Here is a 17,063-nt window from a genome sequence, read left to right as displayed (position 1 = left end):
GTTTACACAGCAGTCTCCGTGTTTCTTACATAATGTACAACCCCTGGCAAAAATTAAGTAATCACCGGCCTTGGAGGACGTTCATTCAGTTGTTTAATTTTGTAGAACAAAAGCAGATCACAGACATGGCACAAAACTAAAGTCATTTCAAATGGCAACTTTCTGGTTTTCATAATTGAGTGACTTTATAATTTTTACTCTATGCTTGGTTACAAAAAGTACCCCAAAAAATGATGAAGGACAGCATCCAATCCAGGTAAAAAAAAACTTATTTTATTGTGCCAAGTGCAACATTTCAACCATCAAAGGTCTTTTTCAAGCATACAAAATGATTAAAATGGCGGCTTTAACCCCTTCAAGTCGCGGCCCTTTTTCATTTTTGCGTTTTCGTTTTTCACTTCCCTCCTTCCCTGAGCCATAACTTTTTTATTTTTCCATCAATATGGTCATGTGAGGGCATATTTTTTGCGGGACAAGTTGTACTTTTGAACAACACCATTGGTTTTACCATGTCTTTTACTAGAAAACGGGAAAAAAATTCCAAGTGCGGTGAAATTGCAAAAAAAGTGCAATCCCACACTTGTTTTTTGTTTGGCTTTTTTGCTAGGTTCACTAAATGCTAAAACTAACCTGCCATTATGATTCTCTAGGTTATTACAAGTTTATAGACACCTAACATGACTATGTTATTTTTTATCTAAGTGGTGAAAAAAAATTCCAAACTTTGCTAAAACAAAAAAAAAAAAAAAAGTGCCATTTTCCGATACCCGTAGCGTCTCCATTTTTCGTGATATGGGGTCGGGTGAGGGCTTATTTTTGGCGTGCCAAGCTGATGTTTTTAATGATACCATTTTTGCACAGATACGTTCTTTTGATCGCCCGTTATTGCATTTTAATGCAATGTCGCGGTGACCAAAAAAACGTAATTCTGGCGTTTCGGATTTTTTTCTCGCTACGCCGTTTAGCGATCAGGTTAATGCTTTTTTTTAATTGATAGATCGGGCGATTCTGAACACGGCGATACCAAATATGTGTATGTTTGATTTTTTTTTATTGTTTTATTTAGGATAGGGGGGTGATTTAGCCTTTTATATTTTTTATATTTTTTTCATATTTTTAAAAACATTTTTTTTTTACTTGTGCATGCTTCAATAGCCTCCATGGGAGGCTAGAAGCTGGCACCACTTGATCGGCTCTGCTACATAGCAGCGATCATCAGATCGCTGCTATGTAGCTGAAATGCAGGTGTGCTGTGAGCGCCGACCACAGGGGGGCGCTCACAGCAGGCCTGCATCAGTAACCATAGAGGTCTCAAGGACCTCTATGGTTACCTTCCTGATGCATCGCTGACCCCCGATCATGTGACGGGGGTCGGCGATGACGTCATTTCCGGCCGCCCGGCCGGATGTGGTAGTTAAATGCCGCTGTCTGTGTTTGACAGCGGCATTTAACAGGTTAATAGAGGCGGGTGAATAGCGATTTCACCAGCCGCTATTGCGCGCACATGTCAGCTGTACAAAACAGCTGACATGTCGCGACTTAAATGTGGGCTCACCGCCGGAGCCCACATCAAAGGGGGATTCACGGCATGCACAGTAGATATACGGCACATGTCGTGAAGGGGTTAAATAGGGAATGGGTGTAAATCCCACCAATCTCTTTACAAGAAACCGCCCATATAATTTACATACAAATATATAATAAAGTGAACAATATATAAAAACACACATTAATACATCACATCTACCTAAATAAATGTGTCAATTCTTATTTATATGGAGAGATTCCTAATAAAAATGCTATAGATGTCACTACTAGCACATGGAGTACATCAAACGTAAATAAACAGAAACATGCTGTTGTGTCTAAACCAATCGTTACATCAAAAGGTGCTTTGGTCACTAATTCACTACCAATAAGATGTAACTTAAAGAGTGGTCACATGTCCAGTTTAAACCAATCACAACTCTAAAAAAGTCAACAAATCACAGTGTTATCTCTAGCATGGTCTAATACCAGGACTGCCATTGGCTACCAAAAAAATGGTCACATGTCCAGTTTAACCCAATCAGAGTTCCAGATATATCAGTAAATCTAAGCACTATCACCAGCATGGTTTAACCCTGCTGTTCTGTTCGGTCTGGGGAGACCTATTTTGAACTTTGGTATTTTTTGGGGTGTTCAAGATGCGGTTCTGAAACTTGTGGTTGATTGACTTAAATGAGGATGGGTCGGTCGGCCACGGGTTTCAGAGCCGCATCTTGAATATTTTAAAGAATATTGAAGTTCAAAGTCGGTCATTTTTGACCAACAGAACAGCAGGGTTAATAAAAGGGCTGCCATTGGTTACCAACAAAGAGTGGTCACATGTCCAGTTTAACCCAATCAGAGCTCTAAATATATCAGCAAATCACAGCGCTACCTCCAACATGGTTTACTACAAGGACTTCCATTGGTTACCAACAAAAAGTGGTCACATGTCCAGTTTAACCCAATCAGAGCACCAAATATATCTTACTTGCCTAACATTTATATAACATATCCATGGTTTCTTGAAAGGAAGGGGACCAATATATCTTTATACACGCTACCCAGAAAACCACCTGTTTATTTCTTTTCTTCTAGTAAAGGCACCCAAGCCAACATATTGGGAATTCCCAGCCAGTCTCCCATGCTGGTACTAACCCTGCCTCAAGCTGCTTAGCATTTGTGATCTGACAAAGACAGGCACATTTAGCTTAAAGTGGCCATAGCTATCTTATTAGAATAACAATGTAGATAGTCTATATTCAGACCCCACAATAATAAACCATAGGAAAACTCTCCATACAAAACAATTAAAACAACCAATTATTAAAACAAACTACACTGACTAGATACCGCACGTATATTTAAGAAGCACATAACTGTAGGTTATATTCAATATTCAAACCTCCCGGATAAAGGGAACCAAGTCTAGAGATCCACTTTAGTTCTTTCTGTTTCAACAATCTGACCCTATCCCCTCCTCTCCTCAAGGTGGGTACACTGTCAATTACCCTAAACCTCAACTGACTAACCGAGTGACCACTCTCACAAAATGCTTAAGCACCGGCAATTCCACCAATTTGGTCCTGATGGTACTTTTGTGCTTACCAATTAGTGCCTTGACCTCCATGGTGGTCTCACCTACGTAGGTCAAACCACATGGGCACAAAGCTGGAGGTACAAGTGTACCTCCCCCTGATATAGATTTTCTTCCCCGTATGGAGGTGATAGAAGATATCACCTTTAATTAAACTGCCACAACAGGCACACCCCAGACAGAGAAAATTTCCCATCCTGGGTGGCGCCAATGTCCTTTGTACAGTCGTCCGTTCAGGGTCGATGTCAGACCTAACAAGCTTATCTTTTATGTTATGACCCCTCCTAAATGAAAAAATCGGGGGTTGAGTAAACCCATCTACTCCAGGAAGACCTTGTTTTAATAAACCCCAGTGTTTAACCAGGATATTATTCATTTGGCAACTAGCTGTATTGAACGTGGACACGAATGGAATTCGCATGTCTTTACTCTTTTTATTTTTTTGTCTTGTATCTGTCCTAGAGATCTCCTTAACTCTCTTCCTATGTGTTGTAACTGTGCTGTCGGGATAACCTCTATCCACAAATTTCTTGCACATCACATCTAGCCTGGAGTCAAGGAGTGACTCATCTGTCACAATTCTGCGAACCTTCAACATCTGACTCCAGGGTAGGGACTCAACCATATTTCTGGGATGATGGCTATTAAACTGCAACAGGCTATTTCTCTCTGTGCTCTTGACAAAAAGATCTGTCTTTAATGAAGATCCATCTTTATAGACCAATGTGTCCAAAAATTGAACTTGATCATATGAATGTGTCACTGTAAATCCTAACTCAGGGAAGATGTTATTAAGCTCACAATGAAATTCAAGAAGCTCCTGTAAATGTCCCTCCCATATCACAAAGACGTCGTCGATGTAGCGCCACCAGGCCCGGACATGGGACCAATATCTGGAACTGTACACGTACTGTTCCTCAAGTACCGCCATATAGATGTTAGCATAAGTGGGGGCCACATTGGACCCCATGGCGGTACCCCTCAACTGCAGGTAGAACTCATCTCCAAAAAGAAAGTAATTCTTCCGGAGAATGAATTCAAGCAGCGTGAGGACCAGACGTGCACAGCCCCCACCCATGTCCGAGCCCGATAGCACCACATCAACGGTCGCCAAGCCTTTAGCATGTTCAATTGAAGTGTATAAGGAGACAACGTCAAAAGACTTTTTGTTGGTAGCCAATGGAAGTCCTTGTAGTAAACCATGTTGGAGGTAGCGCTGTGATTTGCTGATATATTTAGAGCTCTGATTGGGTTAAACTGGACATGTGACGACTCTTTGTTGGTAACCAATGGCAGCCCTTTTATTAAACCATGCTGGGGATAGTGCTTTGATTTACTGATATATCTGGAGCTCTGATTGGGTTAAACTGGACATGTGACCATTTTTTTGGTAGCCAATGGCAGTCCTGGTATTAGACCATGCTAGAGATAACACTGTGATTTGTTGTTGTTTGTTTTATATATTGTTCACTTTATTATATATTTGTATGTAAATTATATGGGCGGTTTCTTATTATATGGTGGGATTTACAACCATTCCCTATTTAAAGCCGCCATTTTAATCATTTTGTATGCTTGAAAAAGACCTTTGATGGTTGAAACGTTGCACTTGGCACAATAAAAGAAGTTTTTTTCACCTGGATTGTATGCTGTCCTTCATCATTTTTTTGGGTATGTACACTTCCACTTTGGTCCGTGGGACTAGGACGGGCATCCCATTGCCAGTTGTGCTGTCAGCTACTCTCTGGTTACAAAAAGTAATCATTACTGACCACCACATTTTTTGTTCTTGATTTCTTTTACTGTTTCTTAAAGCCAGAAAGTTGCCATTTGAAATGACTTTTGTTTTGTGCCATGTCTGTGATCTGCTTTTTTTCTACAAAATGAAACAACTGAATGAACATCCTCCAAGGTGGGTGATTACATAATTTTTGCCAGGGGTTGTATATACAGTAGTCTCTGTGTCTGCTATGTGATTTATACAGTAGTCTCTGTGTATCCTATGTAATGTACAGACAGGAGTCTCAGTGCATCATTTGTGAGGTACACAGCAATCTCAGTCTCATTGTCTCCTATGTGTTGTATACAGCAGGATCTCAGCATATTCCATGTGATGTATACACAACAGTCTCAGTGTCTCCTGTGTGATGTATACACAGCAGAGTCTCGGTGTGCAGGGTCTCAGTGTATGCTATGTTATGTACACAGCAGTCTCTGTGTATCTTATGTGATGTACAAATGGCAGGCTCAATGCTTTCTTTACGATATTTATACAGCAGTCTCAGTGTTTATTACATGATGTATATACAGTAGTCTCTGTGTCTCCTGTATTAGTAATACAGCAGTCTCAATGTATCATTTGTGATGTACCCAGCAATCTCAGTCTCATTGTCTCCTATGTGTTGTATACAGCAGGATTTCAGTATATTTGATGTGATGTTTACACAATAGTCTCTGTGTCTCCTGTGTGATGTGTCCATGTGCAGGGTCTCAGTGTATCCTACATTATGTACACAGCAGTCTGAGTGTATCCTATATGATGTTTAACAGCAGTCTCACTGTATCCTCTATAATGTATAGACAGCAGACTGTGCATAATTTTTGATGTACACAGCATTCTTAGTCTCATTGACTCCTATGTGTTGTATAAAGCAAGATCTCAGCGTATTCTATGTGATGTATACACAATAGTCTTGGTGTCTCCTGTGTGTTGTATATACAGCAGAGTCTCAATATCTCATTTGCCATGTATATTTAGCAGTCTGTGTCTCCTATGTGATGCACATACAACAGTCTCAGTGTATCCTATATGTTGTATACAGCAGTCTCAGTGTATTTTATGTGATGTATATACAGCAATCATAGTGTCTCCTAAGTGATATATATAGAGCAGAAAACTTGCATTGTATCCTATGTGATGTACATACAGCAGCTGAAGTGTCTACTATGTGCTGTTTATACAGCACTCTTAGTGTATCTGCAGCGCCCCAGAGACCTGGTCGTTGCAGTAATGTCGCTCTGCCACTAAGGGGAGTGATGGTACGTCTGATGGCACTAAAGGAGTTCACCTGACCAGGTATCACAGTCACACACTACATTTCATACTCCGGCCACCAGGGGGAGCAAAAGGTTCTATCTACTGGGCCACTCCTCACACTTTGGTAAAACTGGGGGTTGGATAGGAAGTTAGTCAGAAGCTGACTGGGTTTTGTCTAGGCAACATCCCATGGCAGGGGTGTTGCGGGGAAGATTCAGAGGGGTCCCTGTCAGGCGTGGGAACCTGGCAGTGACAAGGACAGATCGTTACAGAGCCGCGCCTGCACTACCTTGCGGCGGCATCTAAAGAAAGGACACGAAGCGAAGTATATTGTGGAGAAGTGAGAAACAAGATCAAAGCACAAAGGAGAGCCAGTAGGAGTCGTGCCCCGAGATCGGCAACATCCTACTGAGGCGCGTAGCCGGTGGCCAGAACGCCGAGGAAGTAACTGACTCCAAGCATTACTTCAAACAGAGGCAGGACAGTTGATTATAGGTTGGCTGTCTAACATACATCACCTAAGCAGACATAGGGGGCAACCGTGGAGAGGGGCATCTCTAGGGTCCCAGAATAGCTCCGAGCCTACTCGTCATACGGGTGCGTCCTAGCCATAACAAACTGGGGGACGAAGCAGAACATCAGAACAGAAACGACAGTTGTGAGGACTATCCCGAATGCTCAGCAGGGAAGGACTACAACACACAGGCGCTAGTGGTAGGCACTGATTTCCACCTGCAAAGGGAACTCTGGATGTGCCTTCGGACCGGCCGGTCTCAGCCAGCCCTGTTGACAGTGCTCCGGATTGAGGATCCTGAAGTCACCAGTAAAGAGGTAAAGAGACTGCAACCCTGTGTCCTCGTTATTAACTGCGCCTCACACCATCGCCACCTACACCACTGGGAAGCCCTGGGGATTCAGTTCACCTGTGGGAAGGTATACCATCTAGCTGCCATCACATCACCCCAGCGGACCCCAAGCAGCGTCGGTCACCCTGACCGGAAACCACAGGTGGCGTCACAGACACCTAACAACTTCCATCACCCTTTCATTGGGCACCCCTTAGCAGGGTTGCGGACCGGGTCCAGCCACCGTGACAACCCTAGACCTGAGCCAGAGAGGACCGGTACCAAGCAACCCGTGGCCCTGCGTCTGGGGGTGCTCCATATCCTCTGATAACAAATGGCAGTCTCAAAGTCTTCTATATGATATCTATACAGCAGTCTCAGTGTTTCTTATTTGATGTATATACAGCAGTGCTGTATCTCCTATGTGATGCATACAGTAGTCTCAGTGCATCCTTTGTGTTGTATACAACAGTCTCAGTGTATTATATGTGATGTATGTACAGCAGTCTAAGTGAATTCTTTGTGATGTATATGCTGCAGAGTCTCGGTGTATCTTATGTGATGTATTTACAGCAGTCACAGCATTTCCTATGTGATGTGCATAAAGCAGAGCAGTCTCAGTGTATTATATGTGATGTGTATAAAACAGTTTCAGTGTTTACTATCTATATATATAATTGTCTAAGGGTTTTTCCGTCTGTCTGTCTGTCTGTCTGTCCTGGATATGGACAATGATGATTCCAGAATTCGCGGCAGACTGTGCCCGTCGCTGATTGGTCGAGGCAACCTTTATGACATCATCGTCGCCATGGCAACCATTATGACATCTACGTCGATACTGTGCCCGTCGCTGAATCAGAAATGTGGGATTTCTACGTCCTTTATGACATCATCGTCGCTGTGCCCGTCGCTGATTGGTCGAGGCCTAGCGGCCTCGACCAATCAGAGACGGGCACAGTATCGACGTAGAAATCCCGCGTCTCTGATTGGTCAAGGCTGCCAGGCCTCGACCAATCAGCGACGGGCACAGCGACGATGATGTCATAAAGGACGTAGACATCCCGCGTCTCTGATTGGTCGAGGTCGCCAGGCCTCGACCAATCAGCGACGGGCACAGCGACGATGATGTCATAAAGGACGTAGAAATCCCACGTTTCTGATTCAGCGACGGGCACAGTATCGACGTAGATGTCATAATGGTTGCCATGGCGACGATGATGTCATAAAGGTTGCCTCGACCAATCAGCGACGGGCACAGTCTGCCGCGAATTCTGGAATCATCATTGTCCATATACTATGGGGACATGCATATTCTAGAATACCCGATGCGTTAGAAACAGGCCACAATCTAGTATGATATATACAGCGGCTGCAGTATCTCTTATGAAATATATACAGCAGTTTGTGTCTCCTATGTGATGTATATACAGTAGTCTCAGTGCCTCCTATGTGATTTATACAGCAGTGTCAATGTTTCATATGTTAGATATATACAACATAGTCCCAGTGAATACTATGTGATATATGTACACCAGTTGCAATGTCTGCTATGTGGTGTTTATTCAGCAGTTTCAGTGTATCCTATGTGATGTATATACAGCAGTCACAGTGTCTCCTATGTAATTTATATAGCAATGTCAGAGTTTCTTATGTGATATATATAGCATAGTCCCAGTGTATCCTATGTGATTTATATACAGTAGTCTCAGTGTCTCGTAAGGGATATGTACAGCAATTTCAGTGTATTCTATGTGATGTTTTATACAGCAGTCTCAGTGTATAATCCAATGTGATAATCAACTATGTACAATCCACTGCTTGAGTTCTATAAAGTTACATGAGCAGTGACACATTTCTCATATTGAAGAGATATGCATTAAAATATGCTTCTGTATTAAGAACAATTTACTGCTGTGAGCCGTTCTTTTTGAAACGTATCATCTGAAAGAGTCAACTGCCCTCCAGACTGGCTGACGCAAACCAGGAAAGGCAGTTGTAACTTGTAAGTATCATCAATTCCACCTAACATAAGCTGCTCCTACCATCACATCAGGGGAGAGTTAATTAAATGGTTGACCAAATGTAGAAGGCTAATTTATAAGTTGACGATTTTGTATATCCCATGAATGATGTTCTAAATGTGCAAATGGCAGAAAAATGGTTCCCCAGCCTTGTTTCACAGGGTTCTAGTGCTCAGTAATAAAAGGCAAGTAGACAAGAAGTGAATACCTGTGCGCGCCATGTATTTCCACCGACACACTCTTCACGGTTCACAGTGCAAGTGCATACTATGGGGAAGAATATCCTATTCTGCGGTGCGCTTTGCACAGTTAGGTGACAGTTCAGGTGTTTCTAGGCTTCATTCGATAAATTACAGCCTCAGCAGTACATATCACGTAAGTACAGGGGATATTTGGCTTCCGGCAGTTTGCTATAAACTGTGTTTGACCCTTTTTGCCTGAGAGAGATTAGCAATGCTCTCTAAGCTGGCACCACACTGAACTCCTGCCTGTAATTAATAAGAATCTGCCACTTGGGATCCAGGCAGAGACTTTGCACCAGAGCCGCCTCTCTCAGCTGGATGCAGGCGCTTTTGATGTGAATCTGAACTGTTCCTGATGGATTTCTTACATTTCCCCACCGCTCTGTTTCATGGGGTTTGTTGTATGTGTGCTTTTTCTCAGATGAATGATGTATTGTGTAATACACAGATGTGGAACATCTCCAACCATTATGCCATGCTGCTGCCCACGTGCAACAAACAATCTTCTGAGGACCAGCCATCATGAGTGTCTTCTATTGTGCTCGTTCTACTCAACTACAGTCTACAATCGACTTTATGATACCATCTCGTATTTGTAAAATAGGTGTCGGAAACATAAAAAAAAAATGGAATTACTGCAATTATAACCTGTTTCTGCATTTAAAAAATATTGAGATATATCTTGATTTTGCTGTTTTATGCAAGACTGTATGGCTAATAGCAATGATGCACGTGTCAAAGAACCTACTTCTATTTTGTCCAAGAAAAGTGGTACCCTATCTCTAAATGACATCTTTCGCATGAGCAATGTGAGCCTGTGGCCGTCTTCTTACCCCCGCATGCACTAAAAGAAGCAAAATAGGAATGAAGAAGAGAATCAGAAAATGATGTATTGTTTAAAAGATGTGGAGACAGAGATCCTGATTCCAGCGATGTGTCACTTGTTGGGCTTAAAAGTTAAGTTTTGATAAAATCACAGTTGTATCAGCAGGAAATTATCATAAGAGTACTACTAAACCTGCCGCCTTGTAGTCCTGCATGTTCACGAGTTCTGTATAATAGTAAATAACTATTCCAAATGGTAATATGCCCAAACGTACGTCAAATAGACAATCATTTCATATATGTTTCTTCCATTAAATTATTTATAAACAAAAAAGCACCCATTTGAATGAGAATTTTATTTTGCGTGAGCAGAAAAACTGACTAGTGTGAACAGGTGTCAGCTAACACAATGATTCTAAGAAAAAAAACAAAACTGCACTCTGGATTATTTAGGGTGGTAAATCTAGAAAATCTACATTATGTACAAATGGAATTTTGGAAATATTTCTATAGGAAGATTTACAGGAAAAAGAAGGCACTTAGCACATAAATTGCTTATCAGGACAGGGACCCAACTATAATGTATGCCTTGATGGTGGCAGTTGAGCTTATATACAGTGAAGGAAATAATTATTTGACCCCTTGCTGATTTTGTAAGTTTGCCCACTGACAAAGACATGAACAGTCCATCATTTTAAGGGTAGGATAATTTTAACATTGAGAGATAGAATATCAAAAATAAAATCCAGAAAATCACATTGTATAAATGTATAGGTAGCTTGTGGTCAACAACAAGTTGTTCTCTCCGAAGTATGACCTGACACCTTTCTATCAGATTAAAGAGGTTATCTGAGCATATGATATCCTTGGGGTAGGTCATTCATATCAGATCAGTGTGGGGCCAACTCCAGACACCGCCACCAATAAGCTGCTATTTGCTCCGGTGACAGTCAGATATAAACAATGAATAGAGCTGTGCAGAACGACTCTCCTCAATGTGCAGCAGTGGCCGCTGCTGAGAACCGCAGATCAACTCCCTTCAGTATGTAATGATCAGTGCAGAAAACTGCAGATCAGCTCCTAATCTGTGAAATTCGAGCTGATCTGCATTTCTTTTTCACCTATTTGATTTCCATTAACACTTCTGTAGGATTGGATCAGTGGATCAGTTTGGATCCCCACATGTAAAAATGAGCAGTGGACTCCCATGACTCTTTCCCAATTTTGGTAGATACTAATGATTACAATAACTTATGGAAATACCCCATAAAATGTGTAGTTTTGGATATGCAGTGGCCCAGTTATTTAGCCTGTTTAAGTCACTCAGATCCTTACTCCTGTCTATATTCCTCCATCCAACCCATCACCTGACTGTTCACTTGTTGCCTAATATATCCCTCCCGTTTAACCCCTTCACAACCTATGACGCCTATTTACTTCATCTGTCGTGTCTCTGCCTTTGATGCGGGCTCACACCCTGAGCCTGTATCTTTCCGCACACATCACAGATGATTTAATCAGCCATCACATGCCTTTAACAGCAACGAGTGGAGCGGTGCCTAGCTTGCTGCTGCTAACCTGTTAAATCCCAATGTGAGGACAATGTATAAAATCGGTAGTAGTTTCTCTGCCTTTTAGCACCATAGCTGAGGGAATTCTGCACCACTAACCATGGTGCTGAGAAACACATGGTCGCTGTAAAACCCCCCTCTTTTTCCCCTCCCTGAATACAACCAATCAGCCCTAGGACAAACACTGGGTAACCTGAAGCTGTGTGTGAGCAGGGTGTGGCCTTACACTGCAGGTGACCAATCATGCAAAGCCACCTGTGGTCCCTCCCCTTCTTAGTCAGGAATGTCTTTGTCCGGAGAGTCTCACAACGTAAATATCTCGGCGACCTCAGTGAATATCATTAGTGATGTCCCAAGGCTGGAGTATATAAGCCCCCACACTTAACCCAGCCAGCAGTTGGAGTTTTGTTGCCTGAGGACTTGATCTGTACTATGCATTGGGACATCTGGGGTCTGCCTGCAGCATGGTTTTGCCTGACATGAACTGAGAACATGTGAGTGTTACCTTTTCTTATTTACTCCCTGTTTATTTCATAATTTCCCTTGTACATATTTGCAATTGTCTCATTTGTAACATCTTTATAAAATATTTTTGATAAAGCACTGCCTAATTTTTTATGGGATATAATATTTAATATTAGTTCATTCTCCTATTCTAAACCGTACCCTAAGTCTTCTGAAGGGAAATACACTACTGTTACTGTTGTGTTGGGTTAGCTTCGGAACCGTTTAATCGAAGCTGGTGGCAGCATACATTTTGTACTGGGTAGTTGGGTGGCGTTATAGCGACTGCGGCGTTGATAATTATTGATCCTGCCTAAGTGGGAGTAGTTTATCGCGTTGCTGCAGTGTGCCCAATAGCCAGTACATAGCAGGCAGCCTGTCTGGCGACTAATTACCCTAGGTGCAGTACCTACTCTGACCTGAGAGTAAGGGGGGGCGCCAGAGAGCTGCAAGTGTTAAGTGGAACTGTAAGCGGGATATACATAAATCCCTGCAGTTCGTGGTATATAGAAAAGCAGTGGGATACCTAAAATAAGCCCCTGCTGTAAACTAAGAGGTCAATAGCCTTGTGTGTGGTTTTTCATCACATTGTGGAGTGGAGGGATAACTAAGATAAGCCCCCCTGCACATGTGATAGCCGTCTGTTGGCCTACAGTCACCTCAATCCGTGACGTAGGGGTGACGGTCACGGTGTGAATCCTGACCAATTGGTGACAGCGGTCAGGGGAATCGTGACATTTGGTGGCAAGGCGGTGGGATATCTTAGAGCATTAGTGATTTGGTTTGAGTAATCATTCCTCCCACTAAAAACTTGCAGAAAGTTCTTGCGAGGACTCTGCGCAAATAAGTTTGGAGAACGAACTCAGTGTTTTAATTAGTCTTGAGACAATTGCGTACTGGTAATTATCCCCTCTTTTCCTCTTCGTTTTTCTATCCTATCTTTTATTTGGCAACCATGGTTGTGCTGGGAGAAGTCTTTTATGAGAAGCAGACCAGAGACACCCTTATTGCCTTATGCAAGACACAGCACATTGACTTTGCAAACAAAAACAAAGCCCAACTGGTCGCAGATCTGGTGCAATGGGAAGCCGCTCTAGACCGCTCTCAGAGCTCAGAGGCTGCAGAAGCCAGCACCAGCGAACGTGGTGCTGCAGCAGAGGTCCAACCACTGAATGCTGGCCCTGTTAGCAATCTGGGCGAATTATACCCCCACCTGCAGGCGGCCTTGAAAGAATTCCCCACTGACGACCATGAGGGACGTCGGCAGCTGATTCAGCAATACCGGCAGGAGGCCCAGGCCCAGCAAGCCGAGAGAGAGGCCCGAGCTGAGAGAGAGGCCCGAGCTGAGTAAGAGGCCCAGGCCCAGCGAGCCGAGCGGCTAGCGGAGCGGGAGTACCAGCTGCAGTTAGCCCAACTGCAAATGCAGGGGTCGTCCCAGAGCCGTGAGCCCAGCAGCGCTCAGATACCTAAACCCCGGCCCGATCACTTTCCTGTTATGGAGAAGGACGGAGACTTGGACACTTTTCTGTGGGCCTTTGAGAAAGCCTGCAGACAGTACCGGCTGCCTACAGATGAATGGGCACGATACCTGACACCAGGGCTGAGAGGCAAAGCTCTGGAGGCGTTTGCTGCCCTCCCTCAAGAACAAGATGGAGACTATGAGGCCATCAAGCAGGCTCTGATAGCCAAGTACCAGCTTACACCCGAGGTGTACCGTAGAAAGTTCCGGACCCTCCAACGTGGCCCACACGACAGTTACAGTGATGTGATGCATGGACTGGGGACCCACTTTGACCAGTGGACCCAAGGACTGTCAGTGACCACCTTTGCCCAGCTGCGAGACCTGATGATCAAAGACCAGTTCTTTCATCTTTGCCCAGCTGAGGTGCGACAGTTCGTGATGGACAGAGAACCCAAAGATGTGACGAAAGCAGCGCGGATTGCCGATGCCTATGAGGCCAACCGTAGATCGGAAGTGCGGAAGCCAGTCACCACCAGCTGGAGAGGGGGTAAGCCTGCAACCAATGCCAGTACCCCTGCCAGCCAGCACACCAGAGGTCCTGTCCCCGTGGCCAACAGCACCAGACCTACCACCGAACCTCGCAAGTGTTTCACCTGCAATCAGACTGGTCATATCAGTCCCTCCTGTCCAGCCAAGCAGAAGAACACCCCAGCCAAGGCCCCAGGGCCTAATGCAGCAGTTCTTTTGGTGGGTGGTGTGGTTGAGAGGGTGTGTGACAACGTACAGCACGTCACTGTGGGAGGCCATGTTGCTACAGGCCTCAAGGACACCGGGGCTGAACGAACCCTCATCCGACCCGAACTGGCAGCCCCTGAAGAAATCATTCCGGGGAAAACCCTAACTGTCACTGGGATTGGGGGCATCAGCTGTCCCTTACCGATGGCCCGGGTTTTTATTGATTGGGGTGCTGGGAGAGGGGTGAAGGAAGTGGGGCTGTCTGATAATTTGCCCACTGATGTTTTGTTGGGGACTGATTTGGGGAGGTTGGTTGCGTACTACGTCCCTGACACCCCTCCCCAATCTACTAATGAGGGTAAAGTTAACCCTGATGATGATGATGATGGGAAATTGCATGTGTTACCTGACCATGCTTTATCTTGTAATGATGCATCTAATAACCATTTTTTCCCTAGGATTGATGGTGAAAATGTTGTACCTGTGCCAGCTGAACCTGATAATGATTTTTCTGTGAAGGTTAATGTGTCCATAGGTACAGGCGTGCCCAGCCACGTCGCTCTGCGGAGTGAGACGGCTGAGGAACCCCTAACAGGGGCAAGTGTCGGTGCTACAGGAAATGGGGAGATGCATGGGAACCGTGAGGAAGGTGATGCCATGAAAGTGACCAGTGCCACTGAGGAAGGTAACTGGATCATAAGTAGCACTGCCCCTGGAGTGTTGGGGGTGGATGGGGAGGTAGAGCCCATAGCAGCATCGGCTGATGGGCCTGTAGAAACCCCCGGGGAGACAGCCTACGTAGCTGCTGTCACCTGCAGTCAGAGTGCCCGGAACGCAGATAACTGTCTGCCTTCCGGACCCTCCTCAGTCATTACTGTGACTGAACCAGAGGTGGACCCAGAGCAGGTCCAAGAGGGTTCCCCTGGGGAAGGGACCCTGACGTCGCTTTTGGCTTCCCCTAGCCAGGAGTTTCAGGCTGCTCTGCACACATATGCGAGCCTAGAGAGTTTGAGACAACTTGCCGGGACGCTCTTCTCCGAGGCTGATAAGGAGAAGGTGTTCTGGGAACGAGGAAGGTTATACCGGGAGACCGTACCCGGAGAATCACAAAAGGAGTGGTTGAGGGAAAGAGAGCTGGTCGTCCCACAGCAATTCCGGGGTGAGTTGTTGCGGATTGCCCATGAGATCCCGCTAGCTGGACACTTGGGGATCAGCAAAACTAAGGCCCGGCTGTCTCAACACTTCTATTGGCCTAAGATGGGGACAGATGTGTCAAACTACTGCCGCTCCTGTATCACTTGTCAAAGAGTGGGGAAGGCGGGGCCTGCTATTAAGGCTCCACTGATCCCTTTGCCAGTGATAGAGGAGCCTTTCCAGAGGATCGCGGTGGACATTGTAGGCCCGCTGGCCGTCCCCAGCAGCTCTGGAAAGCAATACATCCTTACTGTGGTAGACTACGCTACCCGGTACCCAGAGGCAGTAGCTCTGTCGTCAACTAGGGCAGATAAGGTGGTGGATGCCCTGTTGGCCATCTTTTCACGTGTAGGGTTTCCCAGGGAAATGCTTACTGATCAAGGGACCCAATTTATGTCTCGCCTAATGGAGGCTCTCTGTAAGAGAATGCAGGTGAAGCACCTGGTATCGAGTGTGTATCACCCACAGACCAATGGCCTGTGTGAACGCTTCAATGGTACCCTCAAACAGATGCTACGCATGCTGGTTGAGACTCAAGGGCGTGACTGGGAGCGGTACCTCCCACACCTGCTGTTCGCTTACTGAGAGGTTCCACAGGCCTCGACGGGGTTCTCCCCCTTCAAGCTCCTGTACGGCAGGCGAGTCCGGGGACCCCTTGGGTTGGTAAGAGAATCCTGGGAAGAGGAGCCGAACCCTTCTGAAGTGTCCATAGTGGAGTATGTCATGCGCTTCCGCGACAAGATGCAGACCTTGACGCAGTTGGTGCATGACAACATGACGCAGGCTCAAGCTGATCAGAAGCGCTGGTACGACCAGAACACCCGGGAGCGGAACTACCACGTGGGTCAAAAGGTGTGGGTGCTGGTCCCCGTACCAACGGATAAGCTTCAGGCAGCCTGGGAGGGCCCGTACGTCGTCCACCAACAGCTCAACCCGGTCACGTACGTGGTCACGCTTGACCACGCTCGGGGTAGGCGAAAGGCCTTTCACGTCAACATGATGAAGGCTCATCACGAACGTGAACCTTTCGTCCTACCGGTATGCAGCTTGCCCGAAGACGGTGAGGAAGACACCCTCCTGGACATGCTGGCCCAAGCCAAGGCCAATGGGTCCATCGAGGACGTGGAGGTAAGCGCCTCTTTAACTGAATCCCAGCGGTTGCAGTTGCAAACCACACTGGAACCCTTCTGGGTCGTGTTCACCAACCGACCTGGGAGGACTCAGTTAGCAGTTCACGAGGTGGACACCGGGAATCACGCCCCACTACGGCGAACACCCTATCGAATCTCTGACCAGGTGCAGCAGAATATGCGCCAAGAGATCGATGAGATGTTACAGCTGGGGGTGATTCGACGGTCAAAGAGCGCGTGGGCATCACCTGTAGTTCTCGTGCCAAAGAAGGACCGGACCACCCGGTTCTGCGTGGACTACAGGGGGCTCAACGCCATTACAGCCTCTGACGCGCACCCCATGCCGTCCATTGAGGAGCTGCTTGAGAAGTTA

The sequence above is a fragment of the Ranitomeya imitator genome, chromosome 3 (assembly GCF_032444005.1).
Source record: "Ranitomeya imitator isolate aRanImi1 chromosome 3, aRanImi1.pri, whole genome shotgun sequence".
In the NCBI taxonomy this organism is placed as follows: Eukaryota; Metazoa; Chordata; class Amphibia; order Anura; family Dendrobatidae; genus Ranitomeya; species Ranitomeya imitator.
The sequence above is the reverse complement of the archived record's forward strand: the minus strand, read 5'-3'. Positions refer to the sequence as shown.